Genomic DNA, 24,526 nt, shown 5'->3' on the forward strand with positions numbered 1-24,526 from the left:
CTGGCTCTGATACTACTGTTGGGGAAATAGAAGTTTTAAAAACTTTTAGAGGGATTTAAAAATAAAGATCTTGATTAATGTGTAGAGTCAAGTTTTGTGCATGAAAAACATGATGATACATTCAATTTAGGGATAAAAAACTTACATTAAGGTTTGAGTAAATCTTAAATCTCTCCTCTAAAGTGAATGTTCTTACTTATTGTAGATCCCTTTGCTAGATGCCTTCTCCTTGGATATCCATCTTCTTGGTAATGGTCTTGCCTTTAGGAATCACACATAAGCCTCTATGAATGTCCTTGGAAAATTAGGCTTTTGGGAGCCTCCATTAAATGAGAAAACTAACCCTAAAATTCTAGAGAGAAAAAATATTTTCTTATCTTCTAAAATTATTTTACAAGGTCGTAACCTAAAATATACATGGATTCCATGAATATATAGACAACATAAAAATAATAATTAAATACATTATATTTTTCTCGATTTCTAAAACTAACGTGATATCTCAAATCTAATAGGTCTCCAATATCAAGTTGGGTTATGGTGAGAATCATTTGGGCTTATTATTTTCTTGGTTACAATGAATTAATAATTGGTCCGGTCCATGGACCCAATTAAATTAATTAATTTTTACTCCACTAAAAGAAATTAATTGAACTCCAATTAAATAACAAATAACCTCTAAGTCAATGTTACACTTTAACCCCTCTCTATACATAATTAGTTATCAGATAAATAAAGCCATCAATCCGACTACTTAATTAATATATTTATTTTGGTATCTTTGATTATTTCTGACTTGATCACAATAAAACATTTGTTTAACAAAAATAATAATTTAAATAAATAAATATATAAAAAAAAATTTTGTCTAAAAACACATGAAGGTTTTCGAATTTACTTTGTGATCAACCATAATCAATACAAAATAAATACAAGTAGCAAAAATGCAAATATTAAAAATATAACACTCTAACTATTAATTACATAATTACCCAAATTACCGGTCTATGGATTTCGAAGATTCCACCGAACAAATTAAAGTAATTACTAATTAATAAAAGAGTCTATACTATTCTCATGGTTAAGAGTCAAATTGTGATACCCCCGGATTTTCGAATGCGGGTTGGCCAGGCCCACGCCCGAATACCTGAGGATATCAAAACAAATTGATAATAAACGAACACAGAGTACAAAAGAATAAAGAAGAATAAATAAAATGCTGACAAGAAACTAAAATGATAATCTAATAATAAACCTCAGAATATATTTCCATTAGTTAATAAACTCTTCTGATACAACTGATCCTCCAAAATACTCCAAAATACAACCCGAGAATCCATACTGTGTGGACCCCTAAAAAATCCAAACTAAACAAATGACAGCAATAACTGTCTAAATCAGGAAACTGAATCATAAAGGAACTCCTATGTAGCATCGGAAGAATGAAGTAGACTGATCCCCGCTCAACACGAACAACCTCTACTCCTGACGAACACCTGAAAAATAATGGTGGGTCAGCCCACAAACAAGTTATACTCTACTACAGTCCAAACAGAGATCCGATACACGTATACATCCTAGTCAATCCAACAGTAACTAGTAGTCCATATATATATATATACACACACTAAAGGAACCTCACTAGATTATAGGGTTGTCTCAACCTGAATAGTAGACAACATGGGAAACGCACATATAGTGGGCATGAGTACCTAGACCTACCAGGGTACACAACTGCACTATATCTAACTACACATCCCTGGCGATATACGCACCCTAACCACTGATCCTGAGACTCAAGCTCATATCATGGCACCTTACTTATATATATAAAATCTAGTAACCATCCTATTCAGTATAAATTAATCATCCATAAATCGTTCAACTTGTTCAGCTGACCTGACTTGAATATAAGTAGGACTTAACATTTTAGTTAATCCATTTCCTTATATAATAAATTAATCCTCCATAAGTCATTCAACTTGTTCAACTAACCTGACTTGAATATAAGTAGGACTTAACATTTTAGTTAATCCATTCCCTCATATAATAAATTAATCCTCCATAAGTCATTCAACTTGTTCAGCTTACCTGACTTGAATATAAGTAGGACTTAACATTTTAGTTAATCCATTCCCTTATATAATAAATTAATCATCCATAAATCATTCAACTTGTTCAGCTGACCTGACTTGAATATAAGTAGGACTTAATATTTTAGTTAATCCATTCCCATATATAAAATAGGTAGGATTTAATAGAAAAGTTAATCCGTCCCAAGAATACCACCGTCCCATACCGGTGCATTAAATCACACAATCCAACAATTGATGTAACAATTAAGGAAATACATCAAACAATCTAGAAATAACTATGATAATATGATATTAAGTTATCACAAAATAGGAATGACTTATTATTTATTTAAGCTTGCTATATCATATGTCCCACACAAACTGAATCTTATACATGATGATATTTTATTATACCGTCAAATAAGCATTCTCTATATCCAATTCAACCTACACATTTAATCTTAATTGCTAAAACATTTTAAAAGATTAAATCCATCCGTTTGTTTAAAACATTCAAATAGCAAGCATCATTATGATTGAGTCTATTTAAATTTATTTAAACCCAAACCTAGTTCCTATTTAGGGCCTGTTTGTTTAGTGTTTTACTTTGCTGTTTTTGTTGCAGGCTCCATTTCAGGCCCAAAAACATGTTTGGTAGCATTTGTTTTGTTTTAAACAGTACAAAAACATTGTTTTTAACAGTGCACAATTTGGGCCCAAAAGTGAAACACCGAATTGGTGTTTTTTGTTGTTTCTAAACTGTAACCCAATAAAAAGAACTGTAGCGTTTGAAGTAAGTTCGGTCATGCACTGTAGCGGAGGAAGTAACTTCAAAACGTTGTTTGCAACATTTCGCCCGATCTTTTCTCTCTCCTCTGAAACCCTAGAGAAGGCGATTTGGGAGGCGATTTGGGAGGCGACTGCGATATACTGTGAGTATTCTCTCTCTTCTATTTCTCTCCTGTTTAAAGTTTCCTTTGATGTTGCTTTACTTCCGAAAAACCTCTTTCTTCTTGTTGCGTGAATCCCCCCATATTTCAGTCGATTTGATTGTGACGCCCTTAATGCTTTTCTGGATTTATTTGTGTTCTTGAGGTATTCCATTTCAGAAATTATTTTATGAAAATTTGGTGATTTAGAACAGTTAAAATTTTTTAACTTGTTTAAACTCTTATACTCCTATATCAGATTTTTAAAAAATACATCTTTCCAAGGACCAAAACGCACCTATACTTGTAGTTTTCTTTTTCTGTGATTCTGGGTGTGTATATAAAAGTTGAATTAGAAAAAGAAAAGTACAAGTAAGAAACATTCCATCATGACCTTTTTTTTTTCTTCATAAAATGTAATTGGAAAAATAAAGAGTACAATTTCTTTGAAATTTCCACCATAGCCACAGTTAACGAGTTAATAATTGATGATTGAGGTGACCACTACATGGCATAATTTAGAATTTTTTTTTTTATCTTTCTGAATAAAGGTAATTTGTTATGATAAATGTCTCTTGAGAATTTTGATATAACATTGACCCTTACTGAGCTAGCTTTCTAAAGTACGTACAGTTATATATATATATGTATGAAGCTCTAAAGTTTAATCCAAGGAGCTACCCCGGGCTGTTCTGTACAATTAAGAGACGCTTTCAAATTGGATGCTAACTTTAAATTATTTTGAAATGTATAAATTAAACAATATTTTATATTACGCGTTTGAATTGGAGGAGGATCAGATGGGGAGATCGAGCTCAGCAAATTTATAGAAATAAATAATATTGTCAGAAACCAAGGAGACATTGATGAGGCTTCATTTTAGTATTTAATTTACAAATACAATCTTAAGTTTGTTTGTTTGTTTGTTTTTTATTTATTTATTTATTTATAATAATGACTTAACATCATCATCTTCATTTGTCCACGTCTTTGGGTTGATTGTTATTGTTATGTGAGTGATCAAACTGATTACCAAACAAGTATGAATGGCAAGTGGTGACGGGAATGGTGACTCTCCATTACTGCATGCCTAAGCTAATAGCTAGGAACGGAGAGTTTGTTGCAATTCATATATATTTTATTCTGCCTAATATTTAAGTGTAGACTCCATCTTACAATATAAGTATGATATCAAGTGTGAGCATGTAATATATACATACATAATATATATATATATGATCACGTATGTGTAGAAATAGTAATATATATGGATCAAGATTTTTTAAGACATAAGTAAATAGACAACAAGAAGATTGAAATTTGTGTGTGTGTGTGGGGGGGGGGGGATACATTATAGTATTAATGTAGTTGCTAGATGAACTGGACCATATTCATTGCACTCACATGCTAATAGGATGATATTATATACACAATTATTGACTCAACTTGGGTTTTGCTCTACTGTGTCTCTCTTATCCATTCTTATATTGAAAATTACATCTTATATATTGATTTTCTGGATTTTCTTACCATATACAAAAGATTGAAATAATCAGATCAAGCTTGACTTGTTACAAACATGACGAAGTAATGAAAACCAATGAAAACTCAATGTTTTCTTTCATAATAGAGCAATGGATAGTTTTATAGAGAAATAATGTGTGTGTGTGTATATATATATAAGATTATTAACTGCTTATACTAAAAAAGCAAAAGAAGGTGCCCGGAGTCATTACTTTGGAAAACCCTCCCATTAATGTCCCCATCTAAAAGAAATTTTCAAGTTGTTAATGTCCCCATGTTTATCAGAAAACTTTTGAGGATCTGCCATTTAACTTTCATTCCAATATGTTGTAGCAGCCTTTTCCCTCTTCCTTTCCCTTTTGATCTAGACAGCAATACTATGAAATACTATGTAGTTAAATAGAAGACTGTGTTGATCAATCAATGAATGTGAGGTTTCACTTTTCAGTTGAGTATTGAGGAGTACTATTTCCAGTCTCACTTCACTTCTAATCTACTTACCAATTGTGTGCTATGTAATACACAAAAAATCATAGAGTATAGTCAGATTTATCCAATATGTATCAAAGTATAAATTAACTCAATAAATTTATCATAACTTGAAACCCTTTCATCAAACTCTTACAAGATTTGCAACAAGAGAGAACCCAAACAACATTAGCTCAGAATATGTATGAAACTATAGAACATTATTGATCCTGTTAAAAGAATGAAGAATATCAAGAACAAAGAATATGAAAAATAAAATTAAAAAAAAATGCTCACTTTGATTTACTATTCCTGTCCTCTCTATTATTATATCATTATGATTATCTCATAGAGTCAACTATTATTATATTACTTATGTTTCTTCTTCTTTTTTTTTTCTTTTTTCTTTTCCCTTTCTGTTTCCAAGATTAAGGAAAAGAGAAGAAATGTTGGAATCTTTCACATTGCTTATTTGAATTTTTATATATTTTGAATCAACTTGTAAGAGTCAAAATTTGGATTCACTCTAGATTCCTAATTTTTATATATTATACCAATGTTAAATTTTATGTCTCCCTTATCTGATTTTCATGATTTAAACAAATCTTCTATAATTTTGCTTTTACATGTTCATATCCCAATGATGAACTATTTAGAAATCTGAATTTTTGCATGGAACTTGTAAAATTTGGTGCTCTCTCTTGCAAGCTCATTGCTGAGGTTGAGGAACCATGAGTTCATGCTAGGTAGATAATAGGCATTTTAAGGGATATGCTGTTGTTTGATTTTAATATTTCTTTTTGTTTTTTCTTTTTGGCTTCATTTTTTTAGCACAAATATACTTATGATGCTTTATTGTCCCTACAATGTATTGTGCCATAAGACTCCACTTGTCGTATGGGTTTTAGAAATTTTAGCTTTATCTAGAATTATAAGATAATTTTTTTAATAAATAAGTTGATGCCATGGAGACCTGGGCTTCAATCACTTGGCATGATTCATTGTTTGGAGAAACTTATAGCAATAATATTAATTTAAAAATGGTTGTTTTGTTATATAATTTCTACTAAATTTATTTACTGAGGTAACTTGTTTTGACTTTGGCATATTGTGCATCTATTATACCAATGTTAAATTTTATGTCTCCCTCATCTAATTTTCATGATTTAAACAAATCTTCTATAATTTTGCTTTTACATGTTCATATCCCAATGATGAACTATTTAGTAATCTGAATTTTTGCATGGAACTTGTAAAATTTGGTGCTCTCTCTTGCAAGCTCATTGCTGAGGTTGAGGAATCATGAGTTCATGCTAGGTAGATAATAGACATTTTGAGGGATATGCTGTTATTTGATTTTTTTAATAAATAAGTTGTTGCCATGGAGACTTGGGCTTCAATCCCGCCAGCCGATGTGTTTTTGACACAACTTCATTAGAAATCAATATAAGCCTGATGATTTATTTGATGGTGACGATCCTCCTCGAGAAATGAATCAGTTGCGTAATACTATTGCTGATCGAATTTGGAATTCTCTTGGGCACTCTTGATCTTTCTGAAACTAATGGTATGTTTTTTATTTTATATGTAATATATTTGTTGTTATTATTGTTAATATTTTTCAACTTAAATTTTACCATTACAGATGTGAAGTGTGTTGATACTTTCTTGAAGGTGATGTGTGCTGTTATGAAGATGACGTGTCCTACTATTGAAGCTTGTTCCATGGAAGTGAAATTTGTGTTTTTTGAAGTATGTCTCCTGTAAGGAAAACATAAGGAAACATCTTTTTATTTGTAAGCATATTTTTTTTCGTTTTTGAATCCTATTGTTGAAATTTGTAAATAATGAAGTGAATTGTGTTTGAACTTTGAATTATATCTCCTATTTAATTTAATCTACTGTTTAATTTGTTCTGAATTTCTTTGTCATTTTTCCTAATATAGAAGAATGAGTATGATTTGAGAAGCTTCCTTGCAAGCTTCCATTCTAGCAGGGTGCTTCTTTTTTTATTTATTTATTTTATTTTATTTTATGATTCCTTGATAGATGTTTTGTGAAGTTTGACTCTAAATAGATGGATTATAAATGAAAAAGGTGATCTTAATATCTAGATCATAAGAATACAGTAAAAAAATAGAACTCTACATGTCATCAAGACTTAAGTTGATGCCAAAACATTGTTCTCGCTGAAGCAACACTTCTGTAATTACACTTTGGTTATATATATGTGTGTGTGTGTGTGGTTGTGTATTCAAATTTCAATATATTTATTAAAAATATATAGACTATTTATATAGAAATAAATTTATAAATATATTTAAAATTTATAAAAATAAATTAAAAGCAATGATAACCAAACATGTTTTTTGTTTCTGTTTTATTTATTTTTAACAACAATTAGAGTTACCAAACATATTTTGTTTTCAAAATTCTTGAAACGCATGGCTTACCAAACATGTTTTTTATGTTTCTGTTTCCGACATTTTCACAACAAAACATCGTTCCCAAACGTGCTTCCGATTTTTGCCAAAACACTCCAATAGTAAAAACATTGTTTCTGTTTTAGCCAAAAACAAAACGCCTAAAGTAAAACGCATGCCAAACGGGCCCTTAGTGTTCAGGAATCCTAGGCATATTTCTACGTTTCATCATTCCACAGATATGAAAAATACATAATGTAAACATATAAAAATTCACACCGAAAATCAAATCAAAATCATGCATTTATCAATTCATAATATAAGAACAGATATGAACCAATTTCATAAGACCTATGTTCTAATCCAATTAAACATTCATAATTATTTAATTTTATATGTTTAATAAATCCTAAAATTTCCTAGGCATGCATAGAAACACGAATCAAAGGGAAAGAGATAGAAGAAGAACTTGCCTTAAACTTTCGGATCGAAAGTTAAACTTTTTCTTCCTTGATCTTCTCTCTACATGGTTTTTTTTCCTCCTTCCCTCTCTAACTCTCTCTCTCTCTAGAATATGTCACGTGAATATTTCTAACCCCCTTTTATAACCTATAACTATATATTTATAGGCTAAATAAAATAACCCTAACCCTTTTCCCAATCCAAGTCAACTTAAAAAAAATATATATATTAAAATATTAAAAAAGTAAGTAAAATATGTTACACATATAATTTATGTATATGTTTATTAAATAAATAAATTATACACATTCCATTATTTATTAATGGATTATCCAATAATACTTAAGTTACCATAATATTATAAAGTAACTTAAAACATAACACGTATCAAATCTATGTATATTTTTATTATTTAAATATAAAACATATACATCAGATTAAATATTACTATCCAAGTTACCATAAAAGTAATTAATAAATTACTTTCCCTTTTATATATATTAAAAAGGTAAAGAAAATATGTTACGTATATAATTTATGTATATGTTTATTAAATAAATAAATAATACACATTCCATTATTTATTAATGAATTATCCAATAATACTTAAGTTACCATAATATTATAAAGTAACTTAAAACATAATACGTATCAAATATATGTATATTTTTATTATTTAAATATAAAACATATACATCAGATTAAATATTACTACCCAAGTTGCCATAAAAGTAATTAATATATTACTTTCCTTTTTATATATGTATATAATATATATCTATATATATACATACACAACTATCCATGGGTAATAATTTATACACATCCAACCTCCTATCCAAGTAGTCCATGGGACCCAATTGGTTGGCCCATTACTACTAACCATAACCATAAAAGAAAAATAAAATAAAATAATAAAAGAAAAAAAATATGTAATTTACAATTAATCAAAATACCATTTAAGCAAATAATCTAATTAAACAATTAATACATAGATAAATACAAATAATACATAAATACATAATCAAATAATCAAGTAATACCTAATTCAATTAAACACATAAGCAATTAGTCAAATAATCAATTAAATAATTAAAAATACAATTAAAACAAATAAATAATTACCGAGACTATCCTTTTAAAATTAGGGGTATTACATTCTTCCCCCCTAACAAAAGGAATTCCATCCTCGGAATTCGCCCTTACTTTCTTCCATTATACTTGGAAACTGTGAGCGAAAAACATCCTCCTATTCCCAAGTAGACGCAACCTCACTATAAGGACTCCACTTAACTCCAATATACCAAATGGTATACAGGATTCCTATATTTTAAGAAACACAATAATCATACGATGCGTAGGTTGTATCAAATAACAACGTAATCCTCCCAAGTCGACAAGGGAATGATTTACATACCTCTAAGTGCCATAGAATATGCGCACAAACTCCTATGCACCCAGCGCTAATAATTTGGTAACGCTAATTCAGAGACGACTGTCTCAATTGCGAAACACAATTCTCTAAAAGTCAATGTAATAAGTAAAATTGACCTTTTTCCAAAAATCGTCTATCTTCCTACATAGAAAACAGAACGAGCAAACTATTCCTTAATAGAAAAACTCTAGTATTCGAGTTCAATTATTTACAACATCCCACTATCGCCTCCCAACCGCGCGCAATTCAATACAAAGAGAAGTATCTCTTTTCGACATATTTTTAAATGAAGTCGAGGTCTGATTGTACAACCCTTACTTCCATTTCCAACCAACAAATTAGAGGTATGCATTGTGAAAGATACAAAACCTCCAAAGTTGTCACACTAACCTCATTATGCCAACAATATCACAGATAAAATTCTGATAAGTGAAGTAAACACTTCCAACTGTCCATGAAAATCTAGGATATACGCCTCAAACATATCCTTTATGGTCTAATTTAATCTCTCGATTAATTCCTCCGTCTATAGATATGAAGTAGAGCTGCTACTCCAAAATCTTCATAAAGCTCCTTCGAAATAGCACTTTGCATCCACTAATATGGACATCCACATGCTATAACACCACTATCACTGAACTATAGAACTAATATGAAGTTCTAAAATAAGCATCACTCAAATTTATGTCCTCAAGCGATCTTTCTCAATCCACCACTCGGATTCTATATGGAAAATTGAAATTCCAAATCAATGTCGATCATTCCCACCGACCGTCACTCCTGTTTAGTTCAACTTCTATTTTTGTTATAGGAAGTGGCTAAAGATTCCTACGATATCCGATTATCAACTTTCCACCTTTGTAGCAGGTTTTACACTTAAGGCAATTATATATGCATCCTTATCCGTATCTGTTCACCAAAACTGACATTTGATGTTATGATGTACCTTCTAACCGTCTGAGCACACCGAGAAAAATTATAAACTTTTCAGCTCAGTCGCCCGATCGTCATATCCATATTTACAGAAACTACTAAATCTTCCTCGAGTACCTTAAACTCCATCTGAGTAAGGTAATACCGTCTCTAAGGTCAGCTCCAATATTCAAAGTTGACATTCTCAACTATCGTAGTAATAACAAGTGTTATTATTACACTTGCTATAAATGCATCTGATAACTCAACAACTAACCGAAAGATTTAAACATTCTATTGTTTGTTGAGAGTATCCATTTACATCATTGCTTCCACCAAACGGAACTTGATATAAAGTGTGAATCACCACTGTAATCTATTTAAACCGTCTCGTGATCCATTCTATTCGTATGAACTGAAGTCCTACCAGTTTGAAATAGACAAGAATCAAGCTGACCTAATGTATCAGTCAACCAATATCCCATCCAGAATCCTGACCCTTGTGTAAAATTAGAAATCCCGCAACTAAATGCGTAAAATGCTCTCTCATTTCCACTTTAGTATAGGAAATGGCTGCAAAGGATCTAGTGATCTTTGATGGTCCATCTTTACTATCTAATAAATATTAAACGTGGAGATAAATCACTATGTCCCTTCTCCTGCCTATCGTGAAGCATCATGTTTCCACCAGGATGAAGAACTAAAAGTTGTGAAACTCAGTCCGTGCATCCTCCATCAAATTTGTCTATAGAAAGTACCGTTAGTCTGGTACCACCAGCTTTCGTCTGTACCCAACGTTTAAATTGGAGTATCTTCAAAAACGAATTCTATAACTAAATCTATCCACCACTGATCCGTGATAAACTTGCCGATATTGAAAATCAATCGGTAATTCCATTTATCAATAGTCAACTATGACTTTAACTCAGCAAAAGTCAACAAATTATGACCTTTCCATGCATACCATGCACCTCATCTTTATATAAGTGTTTGGTCTCACCATCTTGTCTTTAACACACCCTGTTTCTTTAAGACAAGTTAATGACAATCCGACTTCTTTGTCTAACTTCAAAAGAATATGAAATCTTTCCATCCTCTACATAAGTCATCAATTTCCTTACAACAGCTAATTGTTGCAAATTGTGACTAAAAAAAATAATTCCATATTATTTATGGAAATGAAAAGACTTAGTTTCCTCCTCCGTGTGCAACACCGGCAAATTCCTCCTAATGACACACCCTCTTGAATAAATTCTTGATTAAGAATTTACTGATGAATATTTATTCAGTCTTCTATCCTCACTCGGTGTCATTCCAATAAGTACTTAATCCAGTACTAAATCCTCCTTCCGACTTGGTAATAACTTCTGAAATTTTCAAAAAGATGTTCAGCAAATCCAGCACCTCTAATATACCATCATGGCGTTATAGTGATCTTTATTTACCACTACCTCACGCATACCGAAACATTAACAATCACCAATACCATGGCGTTATAATATGATACGAATCCATACCTAACGTAAAGTATATCAAACTAATCGTTCTAGATTGTTTGACTCGTAGTGATGGTTTAATTATCCCATCCCAAAACACACCATAATGATACATATCCAGGTCCAATAGATTTGCTAGATTTATGTGTATCTACCAAATCTTATAACCGTATGCTTATATATCTAAGCATAAATAGCGCTATTACACCATGTTATTAATACAATAATTGGCTGATCACACACTTATGTCCCTAACTAAACCACATACCAAATTCCGAGTAATTAACAAAAATAAAAAATATATATAAAAAAATATATATAAAAAACACGTATGATAAACACAATAAAACAAAATATATTCCTACTTAGGACATCATTCTTTCTAGAAAAGAAAGTCTCCTTTGAAATCAATCTTACTAGATTGTTTAAAAATTTCCTTTTATAGTTTCGTAAATATTCATCCAATCTCGAAACATATCCTTTAAAACATAGCTTAAAAACACAAATGTTTGTCTAAGCAAATACCAAGGGCTTAACCCTCATCCTTTTTATATGCGGAATGTAAATTGTTTAACTTGGCTTTTTAAAGCGAATTAGAACGTCACAACATAATACCAATGCCCTCTTGTATGTGATTTAAAAATTATGTATTTTATTTTGATAAGAATACATCTGATCCCCAAACTCCTGAACAATACTTCTTATATACCACTTTTAGAGATGATAAGAAAACTTAATTATTTGTAGATTGATCAACCCCAATTTTACTAATAACATTCGCTAAACTACTAGCAATTCAGATCACCTCGCGCGATCATCCATCTTCAAGATTTAGTACCCTCTCTATTGGATGCACATAAATCTCCTTCATTAGGATTCTCTTCGGCTCCTATTCCTCGCTTGTCTCCTTTTTGAGATCAACTGAAGTCGTGTTGGTCCCGATATGCGGTGACCTATCAGGTACACCTAAATCCTTCCTTGGCTTATACTTTTAAAGTAACGTCAAACGAACCTAAACCATCGATCCCCAACTCTGCCTTTTGGCAACGAAATCGATAACGTACACCTTTACTCCTTTGGGTCTTTATCATTTTCGCCTTGAACCCATCATTTTCCTAGTGCCAACCATTCTATGACTACAGAATATAATTAACATCAGCTCCTCCTAACAAACCGTAAATAGAGTACAACGAATCCTAATACGGGCTCTAAGTTTTAAGAGCCGCAACGCGGAAGTCACATAACGAAAGACACTCCTAAGGACACTCGAACCTGGAGTGCTCTGATACTAACTGTGATACCTCCGGATTTTCGAATGCAAGTTGGCCAGGCCCACGCCCGAATACCCAAGGATATCAAAACAAATTGATAATAAACGAACACAGAGTACAAAAGAATAAAGAAGAATAAATAAAATGCTGATAAGAAACTAAAATGATAATCTAATAATAAACCTCAGAATATATTTCCATTAGTTAATAAACTCTTCTGATACAACTGATCCTCCAAAATACTCCAAAATACAACCCGGGAATCCATACTGTGTGGACCCTTAGAAAATCCAAACTAAACAAATGACAGCAATAACTGTCTAAATCAGGAAACTGAATCATAAAGAAACTCCTATGTAGCATCGGAAGAATGAAGTAGACTGATCCCCGCTCAGCACGAACAACCTCTACTCCTGACGAACACCTGAAAAATAATAGTGGGTCAGGCCCATAAACAAGTTCTACTCTACTACAGTCCAAACAGAGATCCGATACACGTGTACATCCTAGTCAATCCAACAGTAACTAGTAGTCCGTATATATATATACACACACCAAAGGAACCTCACTAGATTATAAGGTTGTCTCAACCTGAATAGTAGGTAACATGCAAAATGCACATATAGTGGGCATGAGTACCTAGACCTACCAGGGTACACAACTGCACTATATCTAGCTACACATCCCTGGCGATATACGCACCCTAACCACTGATCCTGAAACTCAAGCTCATATCATGGCACCTTACTTATATATATAAAATCTAGTAACCATCCTATTCAATATAAATTAATCATCCATAAGTCATTCAACTTGTTCAGCTGACCTGACTTGAATATAAGTAGGATTTAACATTTTAGTTAATCCATTCCCTTATATAATAAATTAATCCTCCATAAGTCATTCAATTTGTTCAGCTGACCTGACTTGAATATAAGTAGGACTTAATATTTTAGTTAATCCATTCCCATATATAAAATAGGTAGGACTTAACTGATAAGTTAATCCGTCCCTAGAATGCCACCGTCACATACCGGTGCATTAAATCACACAATCCAACAATTGATGTAACGATTAAGGAAATACATCAAGCAATCCAGAAATAACTATGATAATATGATATTAAGTTTTCACAAAATAGGAATGACTTATTATTTATTTAAGCTTGCTATATCATATATCCCACACAAACTAAATCTTATACATGATGATATTTTATTATACCATCAAATAAGCATTTTCCATATCCAATTCAACCTACACATTTAATCTTAATTGCTAAAACATTTTAAAAGATTAAATCCATCCGTTTGTTTAAAACATTAAAATAGCAAGCATCATTATGATTGAGTCTATTTAAATTTATTTAAACTCAAACCTAGTTCCTATTTAGTGTTCAGGAATCCTAGGCATGTTTTTACGTTCCATCATTCCACAGATATGAAAAATACATAATGTAAACATATAAAAATTCACACCGAAAATCAAATCAAAATCATGCATTTATCAATTCATAACACAAGAACAAATATGAACCAATTTCATAAAACTTATGTTCTAATCCAATTAAACATGCATAATTATTTAAATTTATGTGTTTAATAAATCCTGAAATTTTCTAGGCATGCATAGAAACACGAACCAAAGGGAAAGAGATAGAAGAAGAACTTGCCTTAAACTTTTGGATCGAAAATTAAACTTTTTCTTCCTTGATCTTCTTTCTACAGGGTTTTTTTTCCTCCTTCCTTCATTTTTCTCCTTCCCTCTCTAACTCTCTCTCTCTAGAATATATCACGTGAATATTTCTAACCCCCTTTTACAACCTATATCTATATATTTATAGGCTAAATAAAATAACCCTAACCCTTTTCCCAATCCAAGTCAACTTAAAAAATATATATATATTAAAATATTAAAAAGGTAAGTAAAATATGTTACGCATATAATTTATGTATATGTTTATTAAATAAATAAATTATACACATTCCATTATTTATTAATGGATTATCCAATAATACTTAAGTTACCATAATATTATAAAGTAACTTAAAACACAACACGTATCAAATCTATGTATATTTTTATTATTTAAATATAAAACATATACATCAGATTAAATATTACTACCCAAGTTACCATAAAAGTAATTAATAAATTACTTTCCCTTTTATATATATTAAAAAGGTAAAGAAAATATGTTACGTATATAATTTATGTATATGTTTATTAAATAAATAAATTATACACATTCCATTATTTATTAATGGATTATCCAATAATACTTAAGTTACCATAATATTATAAAGTAACTTTAAACATAACACGTATCAAATATATGTATATTTTTATTATTTAAGTATAAAACATATACATCAGATTAAATATTACTACCCAAGTTACCATAAAAGTAATTAATATATTACTTTCCTTTTTATATATGTATATAATATATATCTATATATATACATACACAACTATCCATGAGTAATAATTTATACACATCCAACCTCTTATCCAAGTAGTCCATGGGATCCAATTGGTTGGCCCATTACTACTAACCATAACCATAAAAGAAAAATAAAATAAAATAATAAAAGAAAAAAATATTTAATTTACAATTAATCAAAATACCATTGAAGCATATAATCTAATTAAACAATTAACATATAGATAAATACAAATAATGCATAAATACATAATCAAATAATCAAGTAATACTTAATTCAATTAAGCACATAAGCAATTAGTCAAATAATTAATTAAATAATTAAAAATACAATTAAAACAAATAAATAAATACCGAGACTATCCTTTTAAAATTAGAGGTATTATATTAGATTGTGACGACCTTGTGGGCGGGTGTGCCGTGGGCGGGTGCGAGAGACACTGTCAGGCTACCACACTGGCGAGCTACGAGTGTACAGTCCCACATCGCCGGGGTAGAGGAAAGGTGAAGTACTTATATGTAAGTGTGTCGTCTATAATTGGTATAAGGGCTTTTGGGGTAAAGTCCAAGAGCAAATCTGTGCGAGCTCAGGCCCAAAGCGGACAATATCATACCATGTGGTGGAGTGGGTCGTTACAAAAGGTATCAGAGCCTGACCCAGCCGGAAGTGTGTCGACGGGGACGTCGGGCCTCCAAGGGGGGTGGATTGTGACGACCTTGTGGGCGGGTGTGCCGTGGGCGGGTGCGAGAGACACTGTCAGGCTACCACACTGGCGAGTTACGGGTGCACAGTCCCACATCGTCTGGATAGAGGAAAAGTGAAGTGCTTATATGCAAGTGTGTCATCTACAATTGGTATGAGGCCTTTTGGGGTAAAGTCCAAAAGCAAATCCGTGCGGGTTCAGGCCCAAAACAGACAATATCATACCATGTGGTGGAGTGGGTCGTTACACAAATGCCATCAGTTCAAGTCTTAGTTAATAATAAGTCCATCTATAATTTCCGACTATACCCAATTAGAAATTCGCTATATCGGGGCATATAAATCCTGACAAAAAAGGCCAAGGTATGTGCTTGGAAGACCACTGGAGAGGCCTCTTGTTGGTGCGATCACGAAAGTAATTCCGTGATCACTCACATCTGGATATTCGGGGATGATGGCAAAGACGAAAGTGGTGGAGAAGGAGAAAGTAGTGTTTGATGAATTCTTAAAGTTAATTGGGTAAGGGTAGAAGGCATGACCCATTTGTTGTACGGTGTTATTGGTGAGCTCCAAGAGGCCATTGGGCGTGAACTTGGCTATGCCGTCGAGGCTCAGATTGTCCGATCGGAAATCATTGTAGGTGAAACCAAGATCTTCAGTGACTGCTAAGCCAAGACACAACAGTAATACTGTTACAAGTTTGGAGCGCATGGCTAGAGTCTAGTCCATGATTGATCGTCTCTTTTTGTCAATGAAATATTTGATTCACGGTTTCAGTGGTTAGTTATTGCCTATTAGTCACTGGGAGTGGACCGTTCTATAAGGAAAAGAGATATTTGGTAAGCTAGGCCCACCTCGTCCACCATACAATTAAATTGGCTTCATATACTTGTAAAAATTGCTTTATGCACGCACACTGATACGGTGGACTAGACTGTCATGGTACCATATGACTGTGAGTGCATAGGTGGTCCATGATTTGTTTTCATTAAATTATTTTTGTATTGGGCATATATTAACAAAATATTTTTTTTAAGCTTAATAATTGGTTAATTGGAAAAGGGAGAAATCAATAGGGTAGAAACACTTTAAACCTAATTATTTTACCACCCTAACATATTATCTATTCGTATTCCAGTTTGTGACCCTTTAAGCCAGCCAAAGATCCCTGCTTAACACGGTCACCTGAGATACGCTGTAGCTACCATGGGCTGGGTTGAAGTCTTAAACAAATGTTGACTTGGAATTATCATTTGTTCACAGCCCCCAAAAAAGTTAATGAACCCAACAACTATTTGACTTATAATCCCATTCATTAATCACTATTATCACCAAAATAACTCATTGCACTACATGATATGATATTGTCAATTTTGAATTTAAATTCGTATGATTTTAATGTGAGTTGTGCACTTGTAACTCGTCTAGTGTGGTAGTCTACCAGTGTCTTTTGCACTCACTCCACGACACACCCGTCTACACAAGGTCGGCTCTGGGGCAAGGCAATCAATGCGGTCGTCTAGGGCCTCCAATTTGAAAGGACTTCAAATTTAGGATCATAGTACATATATAGTATTATATGTATGATATTCAGACCATAATTTTCATAATTAAAAGAGAATAGATACTTATACATCATGTAAATTTATGACAATAAATAAGTTTCACTAAAAAATTTATGACAATAAACACACTACTTATAATATCAATTTATATATGTTATATAATAATTTGTTTCTATTCCCTCCCTTCAAAAGAATAAAATATATATATTTAAACTCATAAACTAGTTTATTTTATTATTATACGGAGTATTATTTTTGGGCTCATGTGCATGCATAGCAGGTTCCATTAAGCACAGTCTAAACAACCAAATTTCTAACTCATGTATGTAGGCCACTGGAATTAATGAGACTGTAGATTTAAGCTGAATGGTAGAAGTTTCATTGATGACATTGAGAACAACATCTGATGCAATCTCTATTACTCCAACTATTCTCAATTTTTTAGGATGTGTTTGGCAGCATGAAATTGGAGCCTTAAAATTGGAGTTGGAATTGGTAAAATTGGAGAAAATTTTGGTTCAATTTTCTGCGTTGTTATTTTTTTTTTTCCAATTTCAATTCTAAAGCTCCAATTTCGTACATGTAGGCAAACATAACCTTAAGAAGAAACCATTGTCATAAGAGAACTCCACTTGGTGATGAGTAGGAGGAGGAGGAGAAAGGGCAATAAATAAGCTTTGGATAAGTTGTGTTAAAGTGACCTAAGGCTTTTAGAAAGCTGGGCCATTTTTGTAAATTCAGTGATCTTTTGTTAAGGCCTGGGATGATCAGGAATGCCACTTCATGGGGTAATTACCATTATTTCTCATGTTTTCAGAAATTACAGAGACTTCTTTTAAGAATGTAATTAACAATAATTGATCATTTTATGGAGTACATCTACAATTATTTTTGACCAATTTTCTCATTTTAGAAACATGGTGTGATAACTTCATTATCTATGTTGAAAGAAAGAGAGGGAAAGAGAGAGAGAGAGAGAGTGTGTGTGTGTGTGTGGATTGATGAAAATTAAAAAATATCAAGGGAGGATAACTATATATATTGGCTTTTTTCAAATTTTTAATGGGGTTTTTACAAGATTTTACAAAATTATTGGTGTAAAAAAAAAAAAAAAAAATAGTGGGGACGTCTATCCAACTAAGCTGGGTGGTGGTACATCATTCGCCTCTACAAAATTGAGATTGACTTTTTGGTCCTATTGGACATTTACCTACTAATGAAAACTACATACAAAATTAGAATCATTAAATGAAATTATGGTGCCGAAAAATTACGAAGTTAAAATTTGAAAGTCAACTCATATGAGCCCGTTATGATGGTATGCAAGGACGGAATTAGGAATTTATTTCAATTCAAGGGTATAAAAAATATAACAAAGTATTTTTATTTTTTTTCAGTTAATATGGCAACTAAAATAGCAAGACATTTGAAAATTAGAAGTGTAAAAATTAAAATAAAAAAATATAGAATACAAAGAAATTTTAGTGAGAAAAGTGGGTAGAGGATTTCGTAATATATTACAATTATATAGGCATAAAGGATATAGTTTGGAGTGTCGAACCCAACAAAAGAAACAACCTCTTTTCATATAAAAATGAGAATGGTAAGAGGATTTGAGTGACTAGAAAAGATAGAATTACTAGTGAAAAATGTACCATTAAAGAAAAATTAGAAAAAATACATTGCGACCTAGAAACAGATATTAGAAGAGAAAAATAGTTGATATATAAAGTAATAGAAATGGAATTGTTAAAAATTAATTATAGTATATAAAATGACATATAAGTAAATAGAAGTAAAAGATTAATGCCACATATTCTATTAATATGTGATTACGCTAAGAATGATATTTATTCATTTTCAAAATAAATGTCCATCTTTTTATATTTTGGCTTTTCAATATAAATGTCCAATTAAAAAATTCCTATTTTCTGTAACATTTAATTCTCTTGCATTGAACTAATAAAAAGTAAACCATCACATGAATTCATTACGAATAGATTTAATAATCCATTATGGGACGAGGGTAGTATAGTAACTATGTAACAAGATAAGATGGGTGGTGAATGATTTATTTATTCTTTTGTCACATGAGGGAATATATGTGGTTCAAAGTATACTTTTAAAATATATTATGGGTCGAAAAGAAAATAACATAAACTTAAAAACCTAGATCACGATCTAATCTAGCCATCGTCACCGCCAGTGGCGATCTCCTCCATTGCCTACGCAAGCTCCTCCATTCGCGAGAAGACGTTCTTTCAGGTTTTTCGCCCTCTAGCTTTCTATTCCCTTGGAATTTGTTGTTAGCCACTGTGGACACATTGCTATTGGCGACTGTTAGTGAATTTCTTTTTGGCGATTGTTTTTGCTTGGAATTTGCTGTTGCAATTTGCTTCTTTGTGGTTTTTCTTATTTTTCATCTTTGGCCTGCAAAAACGATTAGAATATTCTAAATTATGTATTGTTATTTGAATTTGGAAGGAAATGAATTCCATGATTTTAATCCTACATACGTAAATGATGAAATGAGTTATTTGTGTCATGAGTTGTCTTTTTTATTCATGAACAAATGAGTGATTACTATAACGACCAAAAAAGATACCAAAACAATAATAATAAAATATATAAAAATTTCGGCGTAGAAAAAGTTCCTCTACAACGTGTTGAAATATAAAAAATAATGTAATGGCCTCACTGGTCTTAAAACTAACCTATCATGTCCCAATGCACAATACAATTATTATATCACACTCCCAAAATGATTACATTCATATAAAAAGTCTCGTTCCTCCATCTCATCCAAATAAGGAATACACTTTAGTTACATCAAGTTACAGTCCATAAAATATAGCAAAAATTTAAAGTCCATATCTTTCAACATTACACTAATTAAATTAAAGTTTCACAAAATAATTAAGATTACATTTACAAAATATTAGAGTTCTAATACAAAAGATAGCAAAATAAAATAGGTCTCCAATCACGTCTAAACTTGTGGTGGATCGTCGTCTGCCACCTCTCTTCCGTGTCTTGAAAAATGTTAAAAAAATTACGGGGTGAGCATAAGCTCAGTAGGAAGTGTCTAAGACACACTTCCTATAACCCCGTGAATCCACATAAGGAATGGATAAAAAGGAACGGGGTCATACCATGGGGAATACATATTCTCAACCACAACAACTAGTATGTGGCAAATGTCAACAAATCACAAATTTCCCACAATGTCATGAAGTGCAATGTTATACAAATGTCACTCACCATTTCTGAAACATTTCTGTTTCAACTTCCAAACCGTTAGTGTAATCCGACCTAAGGCACCTCCAAGGCGTCATGAATGAAGGGTTGACTAACTATCCACAACCGCAAGGCACCTCCATGGCATCGTATCCAGCCTAGTTAGCTCAACCATACTTCCTTCTAGACTACACTAACAACATGGACCACTAAGCGCCTCCTAGGCGTCCGGATTTCGCAAACACTTTTAAAAATACTTTCCCAAAATTTTATTTTCTTTGTTTTGAAAACATTTTTTCTTTTTTTCTTCCCGATGGATGCATGAATGCTTCATACTTCTAATCATTATTTGAACTATAGGCTTTCACACATTCCGTTTACATCATCATCACAATTTAATAAGAATTTCTAAAAATTCATTTATTTTATTTATTTATTTATTTATAACCATAGCATCAATTTTTCAAACTAATAAATAAATAAATAAATAATCATATGGCATATAATAAGTCAACACTAAGCATGCTCATTCACTGTAATGAAAATAATCATATCTATAAATTCAAATAACACATGTAACACATTTATCATTTTAACTACTCATACTTACAACAACCACAAACTAGGTAATCAAAATTAGCATGCTTAGGATCAAATTTAAAGGGAAAATTCACAAAAGACTTAAGAAGTTATATATTAGAACACCCCTACTTCAATGAAAGTGAAAACCCCCTAAACCCCCAAATCCAAGCGTTAATTTCAGAATCCCTAGGCTTGGCTAAATGGTGCTTGGCTCCTATCAAATTGACGACCTCGACGAGCCCTCTAACTTTGCTTCACAAGGTTCTACCAAATTCCAATTGGTATGAGAAAGATCAAGCCTTGAAATTGTAGAAGAAAAAAAAAGAAAAGAAAATGGAAGCTACTGGACGAAAGAGAGAGATACGCAGAGAGAAAAGACTGATCTGGTCAATGGCCATTAAGCCTTTTGTGATGTTTAATATATTGGTGGGGCCTACTAACTTTTTGAAGAAGAAAAAAAAAAAAAAAAAAAAAAAAATTCTTACAATTTTAACATATATATATATATAATCATTAACTTTATATTCTCCCTAACTTTAAAAGATTTCATCCCGAAATCAAGCCATACCTAAGGGAGAAAACAACTCTGGATACTTAGAGCGAACCTCCTATTCGAGCTCCCAAGTAGCCTCCTCAACTCTATGATGCCTCCAAAGAACCTTTACCAACGGTGTGGTCTTGTTCTTTAACACCTTCTGCCATGTGTCAAGGATCTGAATTGATGTCTCCTCGTAGGAAATATCCTCATGAATGTCAACCTCAATCCAACTCAAAACGTGAGATGGATTCGGCTCGTACTTCCGTAACATCGATACATGACAAATATTATGGACCCTGTCCATCTGTGGTGGCAATGCTAGTCTGTAGGCAACCTTTCCTACACGGTCCAAGATCTCAAAAGGTCCAATGAATCATGACGACAACTTGCCACTCTTACCGAACCTCATTAACCCCTTCCGTAGAGAAACCCGAAGAAAGACGTGGTTTCCCACCTCAAAAAATAGTGGTCGTCTCTGCCTATCCGCATAACTCTTCTATCGGCTCTAAGCTGTGAGCAACCTCTGTCTAATCAGCTTAATCTTCTCAGTAGTCTCGAGTACTATGTCGGGTCCTAAGGCAGCTGTCTCGCCCACCTCAATCCAACAAATAGAAGACCTACAAGGTCTGCCGTACAACACCTCAAATGGAGCCATCTGAATACTCGCCTGATAACTATTATTGTAGGCAAACTTAATAAGTGGAAGGTGATCCTCCCAACTACCACCCAAGTCAAGTACATAGGCCCGAAGCATATCCTCCAAGATTTGGATGGTACGCTCCGACTGGCTCTACGGATAGAATGTTGTACTAAGGTACAACGCTGAGCCAAACGCTGCTTGAAATCCTTTTCAGAACTTCGAGGTGAACTTAACATCCCTATCCGACACAATAGCCACTGGAACTTCGTGCAATCTTACAATCTCTTTCACATAAAGTATACCAAGTGCCTCTGCATCATCTGTTGCCTTAATAGACAAGAAGTGAGCCGTCTTAGTTAATCTATCAATAATGACCCATACGGCTTCATTTCCTTTCCGTGACCTAGGAAGACCCGTCACAAAATCCATTGCAATCTCCTCCCATTTCCACTGCACTATTGGCAATGGCTGCAATAAACCAGCTGATCTCTGGTGCTCAGCCTTCACCTGCTGACAGGTAAGGCACTTAGCCACAAACTGTGTAACATCCTTCTTCATTCCATTCCACCAATACTGACGTCTCAGATTGTGATATATTTTGGTACCACCTGAATGAACTACAAAGCGGGAAGTGTGAAACTCCCATAAGACGCCCTCACAACAAACTGTGGGAACAACCAACAAACACCTAAACCGTAGACCTCCATCTGCATGGAAGGTCTAATTATTTACGGTCTCGCCACTGGAAATCAAAGTGTGAATGACGTCTAAATCCGAATCCTGTCTCTGTGACTCAATCACCCGTCTGACAAGAGTAGGCTGAGTCACGAGACTAAACAAGAATGCTGACTCACTGTCATCATCATCATCAAAGCAATATAATCCCATTTCTGTCAAATCTTCAAGCATCTTCCACTTCCGAATGGCTAAACTAGCCAAAGTCCCACAAGATTTCTGGCTTAAAGCATCGGCTACCACATTTGCCTTACCCGGATGATACTGCAAATCGAAGTTGTAGTTTTCCAAAAACTCAACCCATCGCCTCTGTCTGTTGTTCAAGTCTTTTTTGGAGAAAAGGTATTTGAGACTCTTGTGGTCTAAGAACACCTCAAATCTCTTACCATACAAATAGTGTCTCCAACACTTCAAAGCAAACACGACTGCCGCTAACTCCAAGTCATAAGTAGGGTAGTTAAGCTCGTGAGTCTTCAACTGTCGAGACCCATAGGCGTCACAATAGATCACATAACCCAAGCCAAGCTCGGGTATCACCAACACTGGAGCTGTAGTCAACCTTGTTTTCAACTCTTGAAAGGATGACTCACAGGCCTCAGTCCATGCAAACTTGATCCCTTTCTGGGTCAATCTGGTCATAGGAGCTGCCAAACGAAAAAAAATCATTCACAAATCTCCGATAATAACCCGCTAGGCCAAGGAAACTCCGGAGCTCAAAAACATTCTTGGGTTACTCCCAATTCAGAATTGCCTCTATCTTTGAAGGATCAACTGAAACCCCACCTTCCGAGATAAAATGTCCCAAAAACTTCACATCTTGTAGCCAAAACTCACACTTTTCATATTTGGCGTATAAACGGTGCTCCAGTAGAATCTGCAACACTATACTCAAATGGACCTCGTGCTCCTCCCGAATCCGTGAATACACATGAATGTCATCCACGAAAACTACCACAAACTGATCCAAGTAATCGTGAAAGACACGGTTCATCAAGTCCATGAATGTCGTTGGCGTATTAGTCAAGCTAAAGGGCATAACAAGGAACTCGTAATGTTCATACTGTGTACAGAAAGCGGTTTTTGGA

General features: G+C 33.0%; 1 pseudogene; it reads right to left on the reverse strand.

The window, feature by feature from the left end:
* LOC132295635 (L-type lectin-domain containing receptor kinase SIT2-like) overlaps nucleotides 1-16,855 on the reverse strand; it is a 46,568-nt pseudogene extending 29,713 nt beyond the window's left edge.
* Between the last annotated feature and the right edge of the window lie 7,671 nt (nucleotides 16,856-24,526).

This window comes from Cornus florida, unplaced genomic scaffold (assembly GCF_030987335.1).
Source record: "Cornus florida cultivar Cherokee Brave unplaced genomic scaffold, ASM3098733v1 CherokeeBrave_3.0.0_Hap2_Chr02, whole genome shotgun sequence".
In the NCBI taxonomy this organism is placed as follows: Eukaryota; Viridiplantae; Streptophyta; class Magnoliopsida; order Cornales; family Cornaceae; genus Cornus; species Cornus florida.